Source organism: Capra hircus, unplaced genomic scaffold (genome assembly GCF_001704415.2).
Source record: "Capra hircus breed San Clemente unplaced genomic scaffold, ASM170441v1, whole genome shotgun sequence".
NCBI lineage: Eukaryota > Metazoa > Chordata > Mammalia > Artiodactyla > Bovidae > Capra > Capra hircus.
In genome coordinates this window covers 1-24,085 of record NW_017214802.1, presented here as the reverse complement: position 1 = coordinate 24,085, position 24,085 = coordinate 1, and the positions used below count along the sequence as shown (strand labels likewise).

The following is a 24,085-nucleotide window of genomic DNA, read 5'->3' as shown; positions in this document are numbered from 1 at the left end:
TTCTACGGACGACGCTGGTGTCCCTGAGCCTGCGGGCCACCCGAGCTGCCAGCGTTGGTGACATGCCACTGGCCCTAGTTCCGCACCCGTTCGACGGTGCATGCATTCTGCACATCGACATCGTGAACATCAAGAAACATCGTGGCATACCCTTGCCGTGCTCGGATGAACGAGGCATGATGACATACGCCTCCCTCCTCAGCAGTTCCCATTCACTGCGCGTGGCGTCGCCCAGGCGCGGGAGCAGCCCTTCACAGCAGAGTGTGCCCCATGGGCGTCCGTTGCACGGGACAATGGAGGCTCGGGCGTCACGTGCTCAGGTGAACAGCCTCGCCTAGCATGGACAAGAGCCCGGCCACACGGCCACGCAGCAGTAGATGGCCGGGCCCCGCGGCTTCTTGTTCCTAACACGCAGCGTTGGTCGCAGCTGCTGGGGCTGGCCTGGGACACCGCGCCCATGGCGAGACACTGGCCAGGCGCGGTTGTGGCTAGGGCCGCGACGCCAGAACGCTATCCGTCGGCCACCCGGAGGCCGGAGGCGGGTGTCCGTCGCTGGGCTGCCGGGCACGCCGTCGATGTCGAGCGGTGGTGCCTCCTGTGCGGGCGGCGGGCGGTTTCTCCCTCCTCCCGGTCTGGACCGGTGAATCACGACTGCGCCGGCAGGCAGGGCAGCCTGGATCTTGCCGCAGCTCCAAGGCCGGCTTCGGTCGGTTGTGTTCTTGCAGGCGTCTCCACTGCTCTAAGCTCATCCCTTCGGCCTCTGTGTCCCCCGGGGACTCCTGCGACCCAGGAGCTCTGCCGCTGGCATCTCCTGCAGGCTGCCCGGGGTCTGTGGGGTCAGCCCCGAGGGGGGCCGCTGCCCCTCCCCCAGCGCCCCCTTCCCACGCACCCTCCCGGGGCGTAGAACAGGACATAGGCGCTCTGGCTCAGGGCAGCAGTCTCGTCACAGGCGGTCACCTTGGCATCGTCCATCTTATACCATTGGCCGTTGCCGGCTCGGACGTAACAAAAGTAGTGTCCTCGCTCACAGCTCCACCCGGAGTGCACCAGCACGGCATAAGAGCACGTAGCCAGTGCCCTGCCTTCCCCTCAGACGTGTAGGGCTGCACGTCCAGGCGCTGGGGATAGCGCACCTCCTGAGCCCTTTTGGCCCCACTCAGCTGTGTGAACCGCTTCAGCACCAGCACCAGGACCTGGGAGGTGCTGTGCAAAAGTCAACCTCTTGGTGGCAGGCACCTTCCGGAGACAAACGCCACAGTCATAGGCATTTTCCGCCTCCAGCTTCTCGGGCTTGACCAGCTCTCTCAGAGCTTGCTCCACACTCTGAGCCGCCGTGATATCCAGGCTGACGTCCAGATGAGGGTCGAACGTGTCCGAGACACCGAGGCAGTGGAGACACTGGATCCGAGACCTCCACGTCCCGCCGAAGATCTGACGGACGACGCTGGTGTCCTCGAGGCGTGGCCCGACGGCTGGGATGCACTCAGGCACCCTTGCTGCATGCCATTCAGAGTGAACATCAGAAACTCGTGGGCATCTTCCTGCTGGTGTCTGTGGAAGCCCGCCAGCAGGTCCTTGCGGGGCCGGATCACCTCTCCCGCGTGAAGGAGGGCTCGGGTCACGTGAGCTCGCATGGCACAGAGCGTGCAGGAGCTGCCGGCCGGACAGAGGGTGGCGTGCTGCCGGGACACCAGCCAGCTGGCCAGGGGCGGCGTGTGGCTCAGACACTGCAGCGCCGCGTTCACGTAGCAGGTGTTCCCCAGATTCTGAAGCCCAGCGCCCACCCCCCACGGCCCCCTCCAACTCAGGGCGACTTTCTGGCCAGGCGCCAGCCCCGCTGACCCAGGAGCCAAGTCACCCGCTGGGGGCGCCCGACTGCCGGCGACGGCCCCTCAGGGACAGAGGGTCCCGAAGGGCATCCGCACCAGCGGCGCTGGCCCGACAACCTCGCCCTCCGGCTAAGACGTTGAAGGGAGCCCGGACACGCACCTCCCGCTGAACTGCCCCCGGGTCTTCCCTCCCCACGCAGGCCCACGTTTCCATCGCAGCTGCACGCCGATGCCTCTTCCCTCACACCGTCGTCTCCAAAAAGGGCCTTGGCCCCGCCCTCGGTCCTTTGGGGTCCTTTCCCACGGCCCCACCCCCGCACGTGCAAGCTCCTCATTCGCTGAGGCGGCCGAGGGCCTGCCCACTCCCACTCCCGCCATCCAACCACCGACACTTTTCTCGGGAATTCCCCTTGACGAAGCCCGCACGCACTTCCGACCTGGCCCCCCTGGACCAAAGGGCTCCGGATGCAAATGATTCGGGGCCATTGGGCCTTCCAGCCTTGCCCGGCTAGAGAGTCACTGTGGCCTTCCAAGTTCAGCACACAAATGCGGGCTGCAGAGGAATGCCGTGGGCTCACCATTCACAGTCCTCACACACTTGTGCAAACATATGTCTGCCCCCCACCCTCTCCCCTTTAGGGGTCTCCCCTCCCCAGACCCCTGCCTGAGGACAACCCCTCCCCAGACAACAAGAAACCCTTGCCTCAACTTTGCTCTCCAGTGAGGTCCGCTCCAATTTCTATGCTTTCTCACTGGACACTCTCCTAGCGTTCAGGGTCCTAGCACCAAAAGATGCCGAGAGAGTGGCACATATGCTTTTCTCCCTTCAGGGCCGTTGGTCAAGCCCCAAAGCGAGCTCATTCCAAAAGGCATAGGTTTGCTGCAACTTTGGATTCCTTGCTTCAGCTCTTTTTATGTCTCCGTTGCCTTTGCCCTTCCTTTTCCTTCTTCCATTTGTTTTGATAGTGGTTTGTTGTTTGTTGTTGTCGTTGCTTTCTTTGTTTTGTTTTCTTTTTTTGGGGGGGGTTTTCGAGCGGTTTTTTGTGGGTTGTTTTTTTTTGCTTTTCCTTTTTTTATTATTTTTTTCATTTTGTGTTCATTTTGTTATTTTCTTGTTGCTTTTATTCTCTTTCTCTATTTTATATACAATAGTTGGCTCATACAGTCGTCTTTCCAATTCCAGGGCTTAAAACGCGCTATAAGTCAAGGTATAAGAAAGGTTTCCCTCCTGGAAGAGGATGACTGTTGCTTTCCTTCTCGGTGTGGGACAGGTGTGTTTGTTTGCTCTCCCGTCCTGGACATTATGCTTGCCTTCCAGGACGATGGGGGTTTCACGGTCCATGGGTTTCCCATACCATAGCTGAAGCCTTGATTCCGTGGATCCTTACTAGGAAAGAATGGCCCTGACCCCGCTTTCTTCCTTAGCCTCTTGCACCCCTCCCACGTCCCGCTTCCCCATCCCATCCCAGGACCCTACCACTTTGTGCTTTATCGTCCAAGTGCTCACACCCTTGCCTGTCCTCTTGCCTCCTTCCCATGGCACAGAGAAGCGAGATCAGCCAGTATCTTTCTCGCTTTTGCACGGATTTCCCCCAGCGTAAGGCCACCTTCCCACTCCCTCTGCCACGCCGCTGCAGTCGCCATTCTTCTCCTTTTTCTCCTTCTCCTTCTCCCTCTTCTTCAGAGGGGGTGGATGGGGCAAGCAGTAAGTCCATTGGAGACGATGGGGCGGAGGAAGATGGGTGGTGATGATGAGGGAGGGCTGTGGGCGGCTCCACGTCCTGGCGTGGGCACGCTTGTTCGTGTTCTTGGGGGAAGATACTGCTCATCATTCTTTTTCCTCTCCACATGTGGAGGGCATGGTGCGCTGTAGGGAACCATGCGGGGGAAACGAGCCATCGGAACGTTCTCTGTTCCTTGCCACGCCGACTGGCGCGGTCAGCAGCCAGAGTTGTCCCTCGAGGTCTGAGGTGTTAAACCGCACATTCCCTGGTCTGCCCTTTGCTGGAGGGTTTGGGGTTCGCAGCCGTCAGCCAAGAAACAGAAATAAAACGCAAGAGGTGATCGATAAGGGTCCTCAGGCGCCCCTCCACCGGGTCACGGGAATCATGAGGCAGTCGGGAAAGCAGCTAGGGGAGGACAGTTTCCCCACCGCCCCAGGCACTTTGGAGGCCGGCCGCATCTCCTCGCGTCCAGCGGCGTTTGTCCGGGGCCCAGCTGGAAGAGACAACTGACTGCCAGGCAGGACGGGCAGAGTCGGAAGTCCAGTTGTCTTGCTATCCCAATCTAGGGTAGGCTCGGGTCTTTCCTCAGTGTGGGGAGGACCTTTGCTTCCAGAAATGAACGCTGCGTGACGGATCTCCACCTAGGCCCCGGTGCACTGCTGGTGGAGAGGTTTCTTTGGGACTGGTTGGCTCGCCTTTCTCCCCTTGGCCTTCGTGTCGGTGCTGGTGGTGCCGGTGGTGGTGCTCATGGCACCGTGGATCGCTTCTCCTGTTTGGCACTTGGCGCTTCTCCAGCATGCTCCTTGCACCGGAAATGGAGCCCCAGGGAACTTTGCGGAAGAGCGTCCTGCCGGGGACGCACGGATCCCCGCCTCATTCCTGCCGGACCCTCTGCCTAGTAGCACGAGGCCTCCCGAGGACAGCCACCCATAAAGACTGCTTGCCCATCTCTCCCCCCCCCTCCCCGCCCACCCCGGATGCTGCTCGACGTTTGGGGCATTTTCGAGAGCCTGGCCGGCCGGAAGGACACGGTGCGTGGACCTGCACCCGCTCTTCCCTGCACCTCCCCGCCGAAGGGCTCCGGACATCGTCTCCTTGCTCGGCTGGCTGTGAGCGTTCTGTGAGGCGTCTCCAGGCCGCGTCACTCACCAGAGGCCAGCGGTGCGGCCAGGGGCTGGAGACGGGGGAAGAAAGGCAAAGCCACACCCAAAGTCCCATCCAGAGACGACTCTCCCACCCTCGCAGAAGTGGCAGGCCCTGGCACCGTGCTCAGACCCGCTCACGCACCCCATTCGCTCCGCCGACTTCCCAGCAGAGCCAGCCCTTGAGAGCTGAGCCGCTCGGGCACGAACCCGTTCCCAGGGAACACCGAGACCCCGGGCTCACTCCAGGTACCGCCTTTTCCCCGGAGGCCGCATCGTCCTCACCGCCAGAGAGGAACTCGCTCCTCCTCGGCACTCTTGCTGCGTCGCCCAGGGCGGGCCCCACGCAGACTGTGCCTGGGCGTCTGCACGCATGTGCTCAGAGCCGGCCTACCGCCACAGCCCCAGAGATGGCCGCGGCTTCTTGTTCCTCCCCTTGGTCGCTCTGGCCCTCCCGCTGGCACAAGGGCCGTGGCCGACGTCCGTCGGCCCCGGAGGCGGAGGCGGGGTGTCCGTGCTGGGCCGGTCGAGCCGGTGGTGCTCCTGTGCGGGCGGCGGGCGGTTTCTCCCTCCTCCGTGTCTGGACCGGTGAATCACGACTGCGCCGGCAGGCAGGGCAGCCTGGATCTTGCGCAGCTCCAAGGCCGGCTTCGGTCGGTCGTGTTCTTGCAGGCGTCTCCACTGCTCTAAGCTCATCCCTTTGGCCTCTGTGTCCCCCGGGGACTCCTGCGACCCAGGAGCTCTGCCGCTGGCATCTCCTGCAGGCTGCCCGGGGTCTGTGGGGTCAGCCCCGAGGGGGAGTGTCGGCCTCCTTCCCAAAGGCCACACCCCCACAGGTGGCTCTGTCTGCCGCCTGCCTGCTCAGGGCTCCTCCATGCCAAGGGTGGTCATGGTGGCCAGAGTGGTCCTGGAGCCCTAGGTTGTCTCTGGCAGTGGACACACTGGGACCTCCCTCCTGAGCGCAGCACCACCATCAGCGCTGTGGCCCGGCTCAGCTGCCTGCTTGTCCTGCGGGGCCTGGGAGATTTCCAACATCCCAGGAGCTGCATCCAACCTTGGCTGGCTCTCATTTGTCTGGAAGATGTAGCTTTAAACTTTCCCCAAACATAGAACTCCTGCGAAAGAATGTGTAGCAAACAAGGGAAGGACCTGGCCCCAGGGAGACCTGCCTGCCCTCGTGGAGATGTGCCTACCCCAGTGTAGACATACCTGCCCCCCTATAGTTGTGTCTGACCCAGTGTAGACACAGCTGCCCCGGTGTAGTCACGCCTGCCCCCGTGTAGACCACCTGTACCGGTGGAGATAATCCTGCCCCAGTGTAGACACACTGGTTGGTTATCTCGGAGCTCCACTCACACAGAGGCCAGCAGTCTCGGCTCCAGCCTCCACAAGTACTTTCTTCCACTTTGTAAAGAAAATTGATGTAGTATTTAGGACTAGGAGTAAATTTTTCTAAATTAAATGCAAAAGTCCTTACCCATGAGGGGTATTGTGAGTTCCAAAAGTTAACTTGGAATGTGTAGTTTTAACACAGACCCTGGGAGGCTCACCTGGGTGTCAGCACAGGCTCTCCCACCTCCCGAGGCCTCTGCTGCCTCCCAGGGGCTCCATTCCAACCCCACAGCTGAGGCCCCGAAGAGTGGCATCAGAGGGCCTGTTTGTTTACCCTGAGACCCTGTTGGATGTTTTCTTTCCAAGCTTTTGATTTTCAAATATTAAATAGAACTTCATAAATAATAGAGCCTGTTCCAACTGAGAACATATTTTCTGGCTTCTGTCCGAGCACACTGGGCAATGCCAGGAGCCGCCTGGGAGGCAGATGAGGCTCTCCTGCAGGTGAGTAACAGACGCGGCTAGGTCTGGCTGTGCCTCTGACCCTCCCTTGCCAGGACCATCGGCTGCCATCTCCTGGCTGAGTCTGGCGTGGGTGAGGGCACGTGACCGGTGTGGACCCTTGTCCATGGCAGGCTCCATGGCTGGGGAACCCTGGTGTCTGAGCGCAGGCCTCAGCCTGGACCTCCTGTCCCAGGGTTTCCAGGAGGCTGAGCTCTCACCCTCAGCTCAGTTTCCCATGGGAACTGCACACCCCGGGAAGAATGTGGGAATGACCCAAGGGAAGCGAACCTGATACATCACAGAAGCCTGTCTGCAGAGGGGCCAGGCTCCCTGAGGTGCCTCAAGGCCTCCAGCTAGGGCGGCACCACCATCCCAGAGGGTAGAGGAGACTGGGCAACATCCATCTCCCCTGCACTTTGCACAGCTGGGCTACCAACACCCTCAAGAACGTCAAGTCAAGGAGAGGTTGGGGCAGGGGTGGGGTGGGGGTATAAGGGCCTTCAGAAAGCATCAGAGTGGAATTATCCAGAAGCCTCTGGCACAGTTATTAGATGCTGGGTGTATAGAGGTGTCTGGTCAGGAGCAGAGGTGGATAGGCAGATGGGTTGGTGGATAGATTGTTAGGTGACAGATGGTGCATGATGAGTGAGAGATGGATGGTAGACAATTCTCCTAAAACCCCCTTTGTTTTCCTTTGCTCTTTGATTTAGTAGCCAAATGTCATCATTGTGTTTCCCCCATTTGTGTGTCTGTGATCTTTTGAAGGTCACTTTGAAGACCTTAAAGGTCAAACACATATTTCAAGTGGACATTGTCTAGAAAACACAAACCTCCTGAGTTTAGCTAGAAGCAAGGTGGGTGGCGGGTGGATGAGTGAGTGTGTACACCAGAGAGCATCCACGAAGCTGTAAGGGTGGACACAGGCTGGCCATGGAGCCAGGCTATGAACAAGACCTTAGGCATGACACTACACAGTGAGGCAAGGACCTGCAGTGTAGGCCATCGTATAGAACATTATCCCCATGGAGGCAGGGGCTTGGGGACCAGAGCTGCTCAGGTTCTACCTGGAACCAGGGGCCGAGGGGCATGGACTGATGTTCTCCTGGCCTGGCTGTCAGCCAGACTGCCAGCCATGACGGTGGCTGGACGCATGGGTGAGAAGAAGTGTCCTGTGCAAATGCCCATGTTTACTGAGAAGTGCTGAGTAATAGCTGAGATAGAGGAACGAAAGGCAAAGAGGAAAGGAAAGATACACCCATCTGTATGCAGAGTTTCGAAGAATGGCAAGGAGAGAGAAAGCCTTCTTAATTGAGCAATGCAAAGAAATAGAGGAAAACAGTCGAATGGGAAAGACTAGAGATCTCTTCAAGAAAATAAGAGATACCAAGGGAACATTTCATGCAAAATGAGCCAAATAAAGGACAGAAATGGTATGGATCTAACAGAAGCAGAAGGTATTAAGAAGAGGTGGCAACAATACACAGAAGAACTATACAAAAAAGGTCTTAATGATCCAAACAAACATGATGGTGTGGTCACTCACCTACAGCCAGACATCCTGGAGTGTGAAGTCAAGTGGGACTTAGGAAGCATTACTACAAAGCTAGTGGAGGTGATGGAATTCCAGCTGAGCTATTTCAAGTCCTAAAAGATGATGCTGTGAAAGTGCTGCACTCAATATGCCAGCAAATTTAGAAAACTCAACAGTGGCCACAGGACTGGAAAAGGTCAGTTTTCATTCCAATCCCAAAGAAGGGCAATGATAAAGAATGTTCCAACTACCACACAATTGTACTCATTTCACACGCTAGCAAAGTAATGCTCAAAATCTTCCAAGCTAGGCTTCAACAGTATGTGGACCAAAAACTTTCAGATGTACAAGCTGGATTTAGAAAAGGCAGAGGAAGCAGAGATCAAATTCCCAACATCCGTTGGACCATTCCCAGCAAGGGAATTCCAGAAAAATATCTGCTTTATTGACTACACTAAAGCCTTTGACTGTGTGGATCATAACAAACTGTGGAAAATTCCTAAAGACATGGGAATACCAGACCACCTTACCTGCCTTCTGAGAAATCTGTGTGTAGGTCAAGAAGCAACAGGAGGTTTCAGGATGGCGGTGGTTGGATGGTTGACCGAAAAGCAGAGGGGAAGGCCCTTACGAAGTCAAACGGGCCGAGATTCATCCCCTCCCCGCTTCTCTCAGCCCCAGGAGCCCAGCAGAAGCGTGTTTAAGGTTTTATTTTTTAAACAAGCAAGTAAATCAAACACATTGTCAGCATGGGGCAGAGAGCCAAGTCCTCCACCAAAAGCGGGAATATCATGAACCCTGCAGCCCAAGGCAGAAAAGAAGCTCAGAAAGAGGCTTAAACAAGAGGCAGCGCACAATGGCACGAGCTGCAGTTTTAAAAATGAAGGATCCCAAATGAATTATCCGGGACATGGAGAAACTGGATGAAATGGAGTTTAACCCAGTGCAGCAGCCAGTTAAATGAGAAAGTGCTGAAAGAGAAGTGTAAAAGCTACGTGAAACATTTGAACGTATTCTATGACTCTATGAGAACGAGAATCCAGATTTTTACAAAGAATTCAGAAAGCTAGAAGTAGAACATGAACAGAAGAGGGCTCAACTTAGCCAGTATTTTGATGCTGTCAGGAATGCCCAGCATGTGGAAGTGGAGAGTATTCCTCTGCCAGATATGCCGCACGCTCCTTCCAACATCGTGATCCAGGACATTCCACTTCCTGGGGCCCAGCCACCCTCCATCCTTAAGAAGACCTCAGCCTATGGACCTCCAACTTGGGCAGTTTCTATACTTCCTCTTCTTGGACATGGTGTTCCACATTTGCCCCCTGGCAGGAAACCTCCAGGTCCGCCCCCGGGTCCACCTCCTCCTCAAGTCTTACAAATGTATGGCTGCAAAGTGGGCTTTGCCCTAGATCTTCCCGCTCAGAGGCAGAATGAGGACATGTTATATAGTCCTGAACTTGCTCAGTGGGGTCATGACGATGATGTTTCTAGCACCAGTGAAGACGATGGCTATCCTGAAGACACGGAGCAGGATAAGCATGACGACAGTCCTGAAGACAGCGACAGCGACAGATCAGATGGAGAAAGTGAAGGGGGTGCATTTGTGCACCATGCTGACACAGAGAGAGACAACAATGAAGAAAAAAAAAAAACCAGGTCTCATTGTACGGATTTGCAGATATGCCTGGAAAATCTAGGAAGAAGAAGAACATGAAGGAGCTGACTCCTCTCCTAGCCATGATGCTTCGAATGGCAGGTCAGGAAATCCCTGAAGAGGGACGAGAAGTCGAGGAATTTTCAGAGGATGATGATGAACATTGGGATGATCCCCAAAGCAGAAAAGCAATCACAGAAACAGCATAAGGAGGAATCTCTCTCTGACAGCACGTCTGCAGCCTCCCGGCAGCAAGCCCCTCCACAGTCTGTTCCTCCATCTCAGATACAAGCACCCCCCATGCCAGGACCACCTCCGCTTGGACCACCACCTGCTCCACCTTTACGGCCACCTGGACCACCTGCAGGCCTTCCTCCTGGACCACATCCAGGAGCTCCTCCGTTCCTGAGACTGCCTGGAGTGCCAGGACTCTGAGGGCCCCTGCCCCGCTTTTACCTCCAGGTCCACCCCCAGGTCCGCCTCCTGGCCCTCCTCCTCGGGGACCGCCACCACGGCTACCTCCCCCTGCACCTCCAGGTATCCCTCCACCCCGTCCTGGCATGATGCGCCCACCTCTGGTGCCTCCTCTTGGACCTGCCCCACCAGGGCTCTTCCCACCAGCTCCCTTACCCAAGCCGGGGGTTCTAAGTGCTCCCTCAACTTGATTCAGTGACCCAAGGCGGATGACACAAGCGCAGCCACCATCGAGACGAAAGCCACTGGCAACCGTCAGTGCCAAGCCACAGATCACTAACCCCAAGGCAGAGATCACATGATTCGTGCCGGCCGCACTGCGGGTGCGTCAGGAGAATAAAGGGGCTGCTGCTGCTGCCCAGAGAAAGTCAGAGGATGATTCTGCTGTGCCTTTCGCCAAAACAGCACCCAAATCTGGCCCATCTGTTCCCGTGTCAGGTGCAGACTAAGGACGATGTCTGCCAGGCTTTCATGAAAGAGATGGAAGGGCTGCTGTGACAGCTTTGGATGCTAGATCAGCCTTCTGTTCACATCAGTGGTTCATGGAGAAAGAGGCTCTTACTCAGCTTAGGTGGAAGAGTTGCTTTCACTGTCAGGGTATTTTTAGTTTCATTCCAAGGAATATCTTAAAGTTTAGCCTTGTTCAGAATTTACTGCATATAAAAGAGAGGGTATTTCATGCAAAATAAATTGGTTATTGAAGCAGTGCTGCTAATAACATCCATCCCCTTTCATACCACCATTTTCATCAGATTTCTTCCCCTACTTCCAATTCCTTGGAAACTTGTGATCAAGGGGAACTTTGTTATTTGTTTTGGCTCTCTTATTGTGTGCTGTGGGCACTGGAGTAGAGGATTTCTGGAAAAACCAATTTATTTCACCCCATCTTGCCTTTCATGTTTGAGTTATTTTCTTGTAAATATTTTCTTGTAAATATTTTGCAATATTGTAGTGAAATGGATCACAATGTCATTTCCTAATACAAAGCGATATATGTGGGAAGAAAATGTATAATTCTTTGATTAAAATTCCCTCTGACCTAAACTTTGAGTGTTCCATGGAATGAATAAATAAATGTTCTACACCAAAAAAAAAGAAAGACAAGAAACAACAGTTAGAACCAGACATGGAACATCGAACTACATCAAGGCTGTATATTGTCACCCAGCTTATTTAACTTATACAGCAGAGTGCATCATGTGAAATGCCGGACTAGATGAAGCACAAGCTGGAATCAAGATTTCTGGTAGGAACATCAATCAATCTAGAGTAACCCCGCATCCGAGGCCAGGGCCGGCAGCCGGGAGGAGCGACCCCACATCCAAGGAGCGGTGGCTGCGTGGGCGCAGGAGGGCCTAGAGGAGCCATCCCACATTGAAGGTCAGGAAGGGCGGTGGTGAGGAGATACCCCTCGTCCAAGGTAAGGACAGTGCTGTGCTTTGCTGGAGCAGCCGTGAAGAGATACCCCACGCCCAAGGTAAGAGAAACCCAAGTAAGATGGTAGGTGTTGCAAGAGGGCATCAGAGGGCAGACACACAGAAACCATACTCACAGAAAACTAGTCAATCCAATCACACTAGGAATACAGCCTTGTCTAACTCAATGAAACTAAGCCATGCCCTCGGGGCAACCCAGGGCGGGCGGGTCATGGTGGAGAGGTTTGACAGAATGTGGTCCACTGGAGAAGGAAATGGCAAACCAATTCAGTATTCTTGCCTTGAGAACCCCATGAACAGTATGAAACAACAAAATGATAGGATACCAAAAGAGAAACTCCCCAGGTCAGTAGGTGCCCAACACATTACTGGATACCAGTGGAGAAATAACTCTGGAAAGAATGAAAGGATGGAGCCAAAGCAAAAACAATACCAGTTGTGGATGTAACTGGTGATATAAGCAAGGTCCAATGCTGTAAAGAGCAATACTGCATAGGAACCTGGAATGTTAGGTCCACGAATCAAGGCAAATTGGAAGTGGTCAAGCAGGAGATGGCAAGAGTGAACATAGGACATTCTAGGAATCAGCGAACTAAAATGGACTGGAATGGGATGAATTTAACTCAGGTGACCATTATATCTACTACTGTGGGCAGGAATCCCTCAGAAGAAATGGAGTAGCCATCATGGTCAACAAAAGAGTCTGAAATGCAGTACTTGGATGCAATCTCAAAAACGACAGAATGATCTCTGTTCGTCTCCAAGGCAAACCATTCAATATCACGGATAATCCAAGTCTATGCCCCAACCAATAACGCTGAAGAAGCTGAAGTTGAACGGTTCTATGAAGACCTGCTGCTAAGTCGCTTCAGTCGTGTCCGACTCTGTGCAACCTGATAGACAGCAGCCCACCAGGCTTCCCCGTCCCTGGGATTCTCCAGGCAAGAACACCGGAGTGGGTTGCCATTTCCTTCTGCCAGTGCATGAAAGTGAAAAGTGGAAGTGAAGTTGCTCAGTCATGCCCTACCCTCAGCGACCCCATGGACTGCACCCTTCCAGGCTCCTCCATCCATGGGATTTTCCAGGCAAGAGTACTGGAGTGGGGTGCCATTGCCTTCTCCGCTATGAAGACCTACAAGACCTTTTAGAACTAACACCCCAAAAAGATGTCCTTTTCATTATAGGGGATTGGAATGCAAAAGTAGGAAGTCAAGAAACACCTGGAGTAACAGGCAAATTTGGACTTGGAACGCGGAATGAAGCAGGGCAAAGACTAACAGAGTGTTGCCAAGAAAATGCACTTGTCATAGCAAACATCCTCTTCCAACAACACAAAAGAAGACTCTACACATAGACATCACCAGATGATCAACACCGAAATCAGATTGATTACATTCTTTGCAGCCAAAGATGGAGAAGCTCTATACAGTCAACAAAAACAAGACCAGGAGCTGACTGTGGCTCATATCATGAACTCCTTATTGTCAAATTCAGACTTAAATTGAAGAAAGTAGGGAAAACTGCTAAACCATCCAGGTATGACCTAAATCAAATCCCTTAATGATTATACAGTGGAAATGAGAAATAGATCTAAGAGCCTAGATCTGATAGATAGAGTGCCTGATGAACTATGGAATGAGGTTTGTGACATTGTACAGGAGACAGGGATCAAGACCATCCCCATGGAAAAGAAATGCAAAAAAGCAAAATGGCTGTCTGGGGAGGACTTACAAATAGCTGTGGAAAGAAGAGAGGTGAAAAGCAAAGGAGAAAAGGAAAGATATAACATCTGAATGCAGAGTTCTAAAGAATAAGCAAGAAGAGATAAGAAAGAATTCTTCAGTGATCAATGCAAAGAAATAGAGGAAAAGAACAGAATGGGAAGGACTAGAGATCTCTTCAAGAAAATCAAAGGTACCAAGGGAACATTTCATGCAAAGATGGGCTCGAATAAAGGACAGAAATGGTATGGACCTAACAGAAGCAGAAGATATTAAGAAGAGGTGGCAAGAATATACAGAAGAACTATACAAAAAAATCTTCACGGCCCAGATAATCGCGATGGTGTGATCAGTCATCTAGAGCCAGACATCCTGGGAATGTGAAGTCAAGAGGGCCTTAGAAAGCATCACTATGAACAAAGCTAGTGGAGGTGATGGAATTCCAGTTGAGCTACTTTCAAATCCTGAAAGATGGATGCTGTGAAAGTGCTGCACTCAATATGTCAGCAAATTTGGAAAACTCAGCAGTGGCCACAAGACTGGAAAAGGTCAGTTTTCATTCCAATCCGAAAGAAAGGCAATGCCAAAGAATGCTCAAACTACCACACAATCGCACTTATCTCACATGTTAGTAAAGTAATACTCAAAATTCTCCAAGCCAGGCTTCAGCAATACATGAACCGTGAACTTCCTGATGTTCAAGCTGGTTTTAGAAAAGGCAGAGGAACCAGAGATCAACATTGCCAACATCCTGCTGGATCGTGGAAAAGGCAAGAGAGTTCCAGAAAAACATCTATTTCTGCTTTATTGACTATGCCAAAGCCTTTGACTGTGTGGATCACAAGAAACTGCAGGAAAATTCTGAGAGAGATGGGAATACCAGACCACCTGACCTGCCTCTTGAGAAATCTGTATGTAGGTCAGGAAGCAACAGTTAGAACTGGACACTGGAACAACAGACCGGTTCCAAATAGGAAAAGGAGTACGTTCAAGGCTGTATATTGTCACCCTGCTTATTTAACTTCTATGCAGAGTACATCATGAGAAACGCTGGACTGGAAGAAGCACAAGCTGGAATCAAGCATTGCCAGGAGAAATATCAGTAACCTCAGATATGCAGATGACACCACCCTCATGGCAGAAAGTGAAGAGGAACTAAAAAGCCTCTTGATGAAAGTGACTGAGGAGAGTGAAAATGTTGGCTTAAAGCTCAACGTTCAGAAAACGAAGATCATGGCATCTGGTTCCATCACTTCATGGGAAATAGATGGGGAAACAGTGGAAGCAGTGTCAGACTTTATTTTTTGGGGCTCCAAAATCAGTGCAGATGGTGACTGCAGCCATGAAATTAAAAGACACTTACTCCTTGGAAGAAAAGTTATGATCGACCTAGATAGCATATTCAAAAGCAGAGACATTACTTTGCCGACTAAGGTCCGTCTAGTCAAGGCTATGGTTTTTCCTGTGGTCATGTATGGATGTGAGAGTTGGACTATGAAGAAGGCTGAGCGCCGAAGAATTGATGCTTTTGAACTGTGGTGTTGGAGAAGACTCTTGAGGGTCCCTTGGACTGCAAGGAGATCCAACCAGTCCATTCTGAAGGAGATCAGCCCTGAGATTTCTTTGGAAGGAATGATGCTGAAGCTGAAACTCCAGTACTTTGGCCACCTCATGCGAAGAGTTGACTCATTGGAAAAAACTCTGATGCTGGGAGGGATTGGGGGCAGGAGGAGAAGGGGACGACAGAGGATGAGATGGCTGGATGGCATCACGGACTCGATGGACGATGAGTCTGAGTGAATTCCGGGAGTTGGTGATGGACAGGGAGGCCTGGCGTGCTGCAATTCATGGGGTCGCAAAGAGTCGGACACGACTGAGCGACTGGAACTGAACTGAACCACAATGATGGCAGAAAGTGGAGGAGCTGAAGAGCCTCTTGATGAAAATGAAAGAGGAGAGTGAAAAAGTTGGCTTGGAACTCAACACTCAGAAAACTAAGATCATGGCATCTGGTCCATCACTTCATGGCAAATAGGTGGAGAAACAATGAAAACATTGACATACTTTATTTTCTTGGGCTCCAAAATCACTGCAGATGGTGACTGCAGCCATGAAATTAAAAGACCCTTGCTCCTTAGAAGAAAAGCTATGACCAACCTAGATAGCATATTAAAAAGCAGAGACATCACTTTGCTGACTAATGTCCATATAGTCAAAGCTATGGTTTTTCCAGTAGTCATGTATGGATGTGAAAGCTAGACCATAAATAAGGCTGAGTCTTGGAAAAGACTCTTGAGAGTCCCTTGGACAGCAAGGAGATCAAACCAGTCAATTCTAAAAGAAATCAACCCTGAATATTCATTGGAAAGGACTGATGTTGAAGCTGAAAGCTTTAGTACTTTCACCCCCTGAGGCAAAGAGCAGACTCATTTGGAGACCCTGATGCTGGGAAACATTGAGAGCAGAAGAAGAGGACTGACAGAGGAGGAGATGGTTGGATGGCATCACCCACTCAATGAACACGAGTTTGAGCGAACTTCAGGATCAGTGAAGGACAGGGAAACCTGGTGTGCTGCAGTCCACGGGGTCGCAAAGAGCTGGACATGACTCAGCGACCGAACAACTGAAAAGTGCAATTAGAGACAGGAATGTGACTCAGCCGCGGCAGTAGAGCATGGGGGGAAGGTGGGAGAGGATGCTGGGACAGGTCATCCTTTGATAAGGAGACAGAAACACCCTCTCATGCCTGGGAGGAAAAGCTTGCAGGTTTTTGGAGGCTGAGGAGATGGAGCCAGTGGATCAGATCGATTTCCTCTGTGAGAGGAGAGACTGGCTTCTGCGCTGCCTGAGTCGGGAAAGAACCTGGGAGTGGGGCAGCCTGGCCATGCGGAGTAGCTGCTGGAGAAGCAGAAAGGAATTCCGCCAGAAGGGCCTTGTGAGGCCCCTTTGCAGACTCAGTTAGAGGAGCACCAGCCACCAAGGCGCGGGATTTTCCCTATGATTCTCCACAGGCCTAGGAAGTGACCAGTGTGCCTTCACACACTAGTGTGAGCCCCCGAGAAGTGAGGACCCCAGGCCGCTCTGCACTCTGCTCCTCTCCATCCCTTCCACACCAGCTGGTCTCACCTAGAGCGCCCACCTGTGGGCCCAGCCTGGGGGGACCTGGCATCCGTGGTCAGGCTCCAGGTGAGTCCAGGTGCCTGGGAACCCCCAGCTCGTCAATCCTCGGGGATGCACAGGCCACCCCGAGCACAACGGAGACCCCAGGCCAGGCCTCCGAGTCTGGGAGAGTCTTGACAGTAACTGAAGTGACAAGGCGGCTGCGCGGTCCAGCCAGGGGTCCTCCCTTCCCGGCCCCCCTGACCCGGGTGGGAGCAGTCCCAGCCCACCTGGGGGCTTTGGAGCAGCCAGCCGGCTGGTCCCTACCAGGGGAAGGCCTGTCCCGGGAGGAGGTCGGCCGAGCACCAGTGGACCCCTGCCCCGTCCCCGGGGGAGAGCCCATCCCGCAGTGGAGCGGGGCTGGGAGAGGGTGGCGGCCATCGACACGCAGGGAAGGCAGCCCTCGGCTTCCTTGGGGTTGAACGCAGGGTGTGAGGCCGGGCAGGAGCCCTGGTGAACCCCCTCGGGGCCGCTGCCTGGAGCCCCTCCTGAGGGGGAGCTGCCTGCCTCCCCTGCATTCCGAGTCCTGGGCCCCCGGTCCCAAGCCGGTCACCCCCTGAGAGTGACTCGATTCCTGTCCTGTCTCCGGGAGTCACAGTCTCTGTCCTGATGGTGAGGCCGACCTACCGGCCTGCCCCCGCCCCACCCCCCCACCCCACCCCCCCCCCCCCCCCCCCCCCCACCCCCAGCCCCGCAGCCCCCGCAGCCCCCGCAGCCCCCGCAGCCCCCGCAGCCCCGCAGCCCGGTTCTCCAGCCTGGGCTGCCCGGGACACACCGCTGCGCTGGGCGGAGCTGGACCGCAGGCAGGGCCGCGTCTCCACTGACCCTCTGCGGCCACCCCGCACACAGAAGCAGATGCCTGCGCCTGGCCCCTAATAGACCAAAGTGTGAAGAGCAGAGTCCCTTAATCCTTTTCAGAGTGCTTTTATTTCCCTGTGGGCAAAATTTCAATCTTTATCTCTTTGTTTAATTCTTTGTTTAAAGTGACAGCTTTAATAATCAAGAAAAACTGAGCTCTCAAAAGAGATCTTACAGATGTGAATTTAGGCATGTTTTGACACCTCACATTTTTTACCCTGAAAACAAAAGATGGTTTCATTTAAGTCAGATATATCTTTGCATATATTTTCCCTTTGAGAGACCCACACCCTCCACTGTGTAATAAAGGTGAAATCTTGGTGTGGTGGGGTGATGGTTTAGTTTTATTAGACTCTTGCGACCCCACGGACTGTATCCTAACAGATGCCTCTGTCCATGGAATTCAGGCAAGAATACTGGAGTGCGTTGCCATTCCCTTCTCCAGGGATCTTCCTGACCCAGGGATTGAACCTGGGTCTCCTGCATTGCAGCCAGATTCTTTACCGTCTGAGCCACGGGAGAAGCCCTTGACGTCTCCGTGTATACCATCTGCTTTTCTGCTTTTAGTTACGTGATCTCAGATTCCAGACTGAGCAAACTGAGCTGAGAGCGTCCCTGGGGACACAGACAGCCGTGCGTGAGCTTGGGGACAGGGCTGTGCCTTCCTCTGCCTTGGCTTCCCTCTCCAGCTGGGCTCTCACCACGCCTCGGGCAGGGGCAGCGGGAGGCACCGGACTCGCAGCTGTGCTGCCGGTGGGCAGGGCCCTGCTGTCAGGAGGTGCGGCCTCGGGGAGGTGCGGAGGTCGTGTGGGTGGAGCCCCATGAATGGGGTCGCTCTCCTGGTTACAGAGCCCCCGGGAGCCCCTTCTCCCTGTCTCTGTCTCATTCTCTCTGTCTCTGTGCTTCTGTGTCTCTTGGCTTAGGAGCCAGGGCTGCGAGGATCTACTCTGAGCTCCCAGGCTCCCAGCTTTGTCCCTGGAAGTGGAACCAGAGCCTCAGGAAACCTCCCCACCAGCATGCGGTCTGCATGCGACCTTCCCAGGCTCCAGCCACGACTTCCCACCCTTCAGGAGGTCCCGTCCCTCCTGCCAAACTGCTTCAGTGAGCAGAGCTGGGTGCCAAACACATCCTATGAGCTTGCTTCTAAAATGATATTCAATCAGCATGCTTTCTGGTCCATTTCCTAATACCATAATGCAAGACAGCAGGGTAATTACTCCAAATGCAAGGAGATAAGGAGTCTTTCCTTTGGTTGCAAAGACAATTTATTCAGTGTTTCTTCACAGATGAATCCTCAGATAAAATACAAAACTGGAAAGGTTTTATTACTTTCCTATTTTATTTCTTAGCAAAAAAAAAAAAAAGAACAGATAATCATCAACAATAAAGCATCTTCTCTTTGTGAGCACAAGCTAAATGCCTCCTTTATTCTAAATGTCACTGCTACAAAATACGTTTATAACTTCTGGAATCTGCACTGTTCCACGTGGGCTGCAGAGGCACCAGTGGGGTGAGATGTTCTGAACAGGACAGTGTGGCCCAGCTACACACCTCCAGGCCCCCTTCCACCCAGTGCAGGCAGGTGGGTGTCTCCTCAGGCTGTCCCCTCCCCTCGCCCTGTGCTGGCCATAGGTGGTGGCCAAGGGCTCAGAGGTCAGTCCTGGAGGAGAGCATCACCATGAAGGACCATGGCCGTAGGGCTGGACCACCCACCCCCCACCTGTCACTCACACTTCACTGATGTGTCCCCGCCAAGGTACCAGCCCAAAGAAAACTTTTGATCCGTTGGGAAAATGTAAAAATTAGGTGGCAATTAAACCCATACCTGATGGTTTATTTTATGTCACCTTGGCTAGGCTGTGTGTCTTTCTATGGCAAGTTATATATGCTAGATATTTATAAACAGCAGTTAAGTCTCATAACCTGGAGGCTGGATGCCTGAGATTAAACTGCTGACCTGGTTGGGTTCCTGTGAAGGCTGGCCTCACAGTTACAGATGCTGACCTCTCCCAGTAACCTCCCTGGAGTCTCTTTTCTAAGGGCACTAACCCCATTCACTGGGCCCCATCCTCATGACTCATCACCTCCCCAAGTCCTCACCTCCTTACACTATTACTCTGGGGGTTAGGAGCCCAACATATGAATTTGGGTGGACATGAACATTCAGACCATAGCACCCCAGGACTGTTTGGGGTCAAACACGCACCTAGACATCACCATGTAGATGTTTTTAGATGGAATTGATAATTACGTCTGCAGACTTTGAGTAGAGCAGGCCATCCTCCATAACGTGGGGGCCTCCTCGAGTCAGTTGAAGGCCTTATGAGGAAACACTGAGCTTCCCCAAGGAAGAGGGGTCTGTGCCCAACCACAGCCTGACTCCAGCTGCAGCATCAGCTTGTCCCCAGGTCTCCAGCTGCTGGTCTTCCCTGCAGATTTCTTACTTGCCAGCCCTACAGTTGGGTGGGCTATTTCCTTAACATAAAGCAGTCTCTAGACAGATAATAGATAATTGATCGACACTCTATTTCCTGCTGACAAAGGGGTCAGCCCTGGGTCTGTATTTCCGCAGTGCACGTGCCCACAGGGACTGCACAGAGGCTGACCTCAGAGGCGTGGGCTCTGGCCACTCCAGTTTGACCCCAGACACCACCCAGGCCAGTGATGGGCCAGCACCACCCTCTGGGTCTCTGCCATCGCCTCAGCCCCTTCCCCCTCCACAGAGGTGCATGGCCCTGTACCAGGGCCATGTGGGGCAGATGTGGGCAGCTCATGTGGGAGGACCTGGTTGGCACTAGGGGATAGATGGGTGGGTGGGTGGGTGGGTGGAGGGTGGATGGATGGGTGAGTGTAGAAGGAGGGCGGGTGGGTGGATGGAGGATGGTGGGTGGGTGGTGAAAGTATGAACAGCTGGATGGGTGGGTGGGCAGACAGAGGGTGGTCGGTGTGTGGGTCCATGGATGCGTAGATGGGTATGTGGATGATGAAAGGATGGAGGGAGGGATGAGCAGCAAGAGTCATCCCCTCTCTGCAGCTCCGAGCCTGCTCAGTCCAGGGATGATGTCCTCCTGCCTGGACTACTGCAGTAGAAAACGACCCGCCCGTATCAGCGCTCATGAACTGCCATTAACTCTTCTCACTGCAGTAGAAAACGACCCGCCCGTATCAGCGCTCACGAATCGCCATCCACTCTTCTCCCTGCAGCGAGGAGTAACGCTTCACAGTGATGCTTGGTCACATCAGGCCTGCACCTAAAAACCTTCCATGACTTCCTTTTGGTCTGAATAACGTCCTCACCATGATCAGTGGGCTCTGTGGGACTCAGCCTCAGCCTTTACCATCTCTGTCCTGCCCTGAGCTCAGGCTGTCTCCAGGCTCCAGCTCCCCTCTTCCACTCCTCGAGTGCCCCAGGGTCTCTCCTGCCCCCCGAGCTGAGACACTGGGACGTTCTGCCCCAGCCTGTTATCGTCTTCTGGAGAATGCCTGCTCACCCTGCAACTCTAAGCAGAGGTGTCCCCAGCCCCTCACTAGCCTGTCAGCCCTCTGTGCCACCCAGGACCCTCTGCTCCTCATGCTCACCACCACTGTGCTCAGCCTCATGTGGGAGGGGTCTGACCGTGTCTCTCTCAGGGCCTGAGGGAGCCCATGAGGGGCTTTCCCTCACCTTTGTATTTCCAGTGCTAGATCAGGGTAAGTACTGGAAATCCTAGATTAGCTATGAAAGCTACATGATGAAGCTGGGGCAGCACGGTTTCTTGCAAAGGGCCAGGTGTAAACTTCTCCTCCAGGTCCATGTGGTCTCGGTCACAGCAGCTTAGGGCTGCCCTTGAAGCTCATAGTAGCACAGGGGATATGACCAACAAGCATGGCTGAGTGCCAATAAAACTGTATTTACACAAACACCGATGGACTCGATTCAGGCCAGGATTCATAGTTTGCTGACGCTTGATCACTTGCTGAGTCATGTCTGACTCTGCAGCCCCAGGAACTGCAGCATGTGAGGCTTCCCTGTCCTTCTCCATCTCCCAGAGTTTGCTCAAGTTCATGCCTGCAGGGGGCGCTCCGCAGAAAGAGAGGCAGTGGAACTTCCCTCAGCAAAGCCGAGGGTCCCGAGGAGAGGTGAGCCTGCTGTCCCCCAACCCAGCCCCTCCTCGAGCGAGAGACAATCAGATAAGACAGGGGTTCCGTCTAAGTAGTTCTCCTTTATTGCCACAAACTCTTGGTTTATATAGGCAAGCAAGGGGGTTTTGCGAGGGTTGCACCAATCACGTTAAAGGTCAAATTGTAATATGCCATAGTTGCACCAATCACGTTAAAGGTCAAGTCGTTATGCGCTTCATTGTAACAAGAGTCTATGGTGATCACGCGCTGTCCACGTGCATGGAAATCAAAGAGCGCCAATCAAAAGTTTTAACAAACAACTTAGGCCACGCCCTCATCTCTTCCGCCAGGCGCCATCTTAGCTCTAAACCGCAAAGCTAGCCCTTCTTTTTTCAAGGTTTCCCATTTAGGGCCCCACACATGTCCATTAAGTCAGTGATGCCATTCAACCATCTCCTCCTCCTCTATCGTCCCCTTCTCCTCCTGCCTTCAGTCTTTCGCCAGCATCAGGTTTTTTCCAATGAGTCAGGCCTTCCCATCAGGTGGCCAAAGTATTGGAGCTTTAGCACCAGTCCTTCCAATGTATATTCAGGGTTGATTTCCTTTAGGATTGACTGGTTTGATCTCCTTGCTGTACAAGGACTCTCAAGGGTCTTCTCCAACACCCACAGTTCAAAAGCATCAATTTTCAGTGTTCGCCTTCTTTAGGGGCCAACTCTCACATCTGTACGTGACTACTGGGAAAACCATAGGTTTGACCCCTGTGATAGTTAAACACAAAAAAGAGAAATTGATTAATTGGATAAACACGAATATGCCTCTTTTCTTATCTGCTTTCATTATAAGTTTTGATCTTTAAAATGTAAGCACACCAACAGATTATGGTTCTTCAGAGCCATTAATAACCCCAAGGGTCTTGTCTCTTTACTTTCATTAACAATCAGGCATTCTTAGTTTGAAAAAAGGTGATAATTAGCATACAATACGCAGCGACAGAGGCCGAGCATTCTCGCTCTTAGTAAAACAGTTGCCAGCCGCTCATGCAAGTGTTCCTGTTGGACGACCCTGACCTCAGCCTCTCCCACAGTGCTATAGTCCGCATTCTTTCAGAGCCCAGATAAGAGCATTGGTGACTCAGCTAAATCTTTCCTAATGAACATGGCTTAATTGTCCCAGGAGATCTGCTCAGTGCTTCAAGCCAACATAATATAACCAAAAATAAATAGAAACAAAATCAATTGAAGAACCAGTGTGCCTGCTCGGGTCAGATGAAGCCAGAGGGCTGCCAGAGGGCACAGCGAGCTGCGTTGCCTGGAAAAAGTTAAACACCAGAGAGCATGGTGGCTCTGATACTTTCTAGAAGGATTAAAGTCACTTTCCCAGTCTTTATGAGAATTGGGCCGAAGCTTAGCTGGTGCAACGAATTTAGAAATGAATGCACTTGCATTTGAAGATGATGTGTCTTTGCCTTGATAGCTAAAAATTTTAGAACGAATCTGAACGTCAACTGCAGGAACCTGCTTCTGGCGTGGTTTTGGTGTCAGCATCTTCTCACCCTCTCTAGTAATTTTCAGTATGCATTTCTATTTTCGTGTACTTATTTACAGGAGCATTTTATGGAAAACCGGCTCGAATCTTTGTGGGTGCAGGGGTAGTTCAAATGCACTGAGACCCTCAGTGTTCACTTGCTAATCGCCTCCAGAAACCCTGTTCTCCTCGAGTGACAAGGTCAGCAGGGCAGCACGTGTGTTCCTGTCACTGCCAACTCAAAATATGAAGTTTAAAGAGTTTCACCATCAAATGCAGTGTCGTGGACTGCCCCTGAAGCAGGTGTTTATAATCACGTGTGCAAGTGTGAAGCAAGCACAAATCCTCAGTGGAAAACGGGCAGAGGACACGAGCAGACAATTCTTTTTAAAAAACTGCACAAATTATCACACTAGGCACGGATTAGCGTGCTGCATCGTGTTGCGTGGAGGTGACAGATGCCAGAGCCTGGAGGAGATGCAAAGCTCACAAACAGATGCGGGACCGGCAGGAAGCTGGGGACGGCCTTCCTCCCCTGAAGCAGGAGGACGCGCCCTACAGAAAGCTGCTCGATCCTCCAGGCATTTGTTGTGAGCACTTAATCATCATCGATCATTTGACGTGTACTCACTAGTAAAAGGCAGGACTGTGTCCCCCCTCTGCTGATCTTGGCTCTTGGGGGCTGAGATGAGCCCCTGATGAGCCTCATGAGCCAGGGGAAGTAGAAACAGGCCCAGGTCCAGCCCGTTATGGGGGGGTATGGGGGCATGACCCGAGGTGGGCAAGGAGAGCGTCTACAGCTCAGGGGAGCCAGGGATCACCGCTCCCCCTTCCTTCAGGGTCCCGGGCTCACTTCCAGGGCAGTTAGCCTGACCACCGCCCACTGACGTCAGTAACTCTCCTTCCCTCCAACGCAGGGCCTCCTGCTGAGGGGTCAGAGGTCATGACGTCATCTCTTGTTGCCAGTCACCGGTGGCCGCTGAGCTGAGATGCGGGTACTGTGACTGTGGGTAACCGGTGGCCTCGCCCCCTCCCTGAGATGCTGCCTGGGCTTGGCTTGGGTGCGGGGGGCGGGGAGGGGGTCTGGGGGAGA

General features: G+C 53.1%; 2 pseudogenes; one reads left to right on the top strand and one right to left on the bottom strand.

Annotated features, from left to right (window-relative positions):
* Positions 1-334: 334 nt before the first annotated feature.
* LOC108635378 lies at positions 335-5,391 on the bottom strand (annotated as a pseudogene).
* A 3,420-nt stretch (positions 5,392-8,811) lies between these two features.
* Positions 8,812-10,951, top strand: LOC102183688 (annotated as a pseudogene).
* Positions 10,952-24,085: the final 13,134 nt, after the last annotated feature.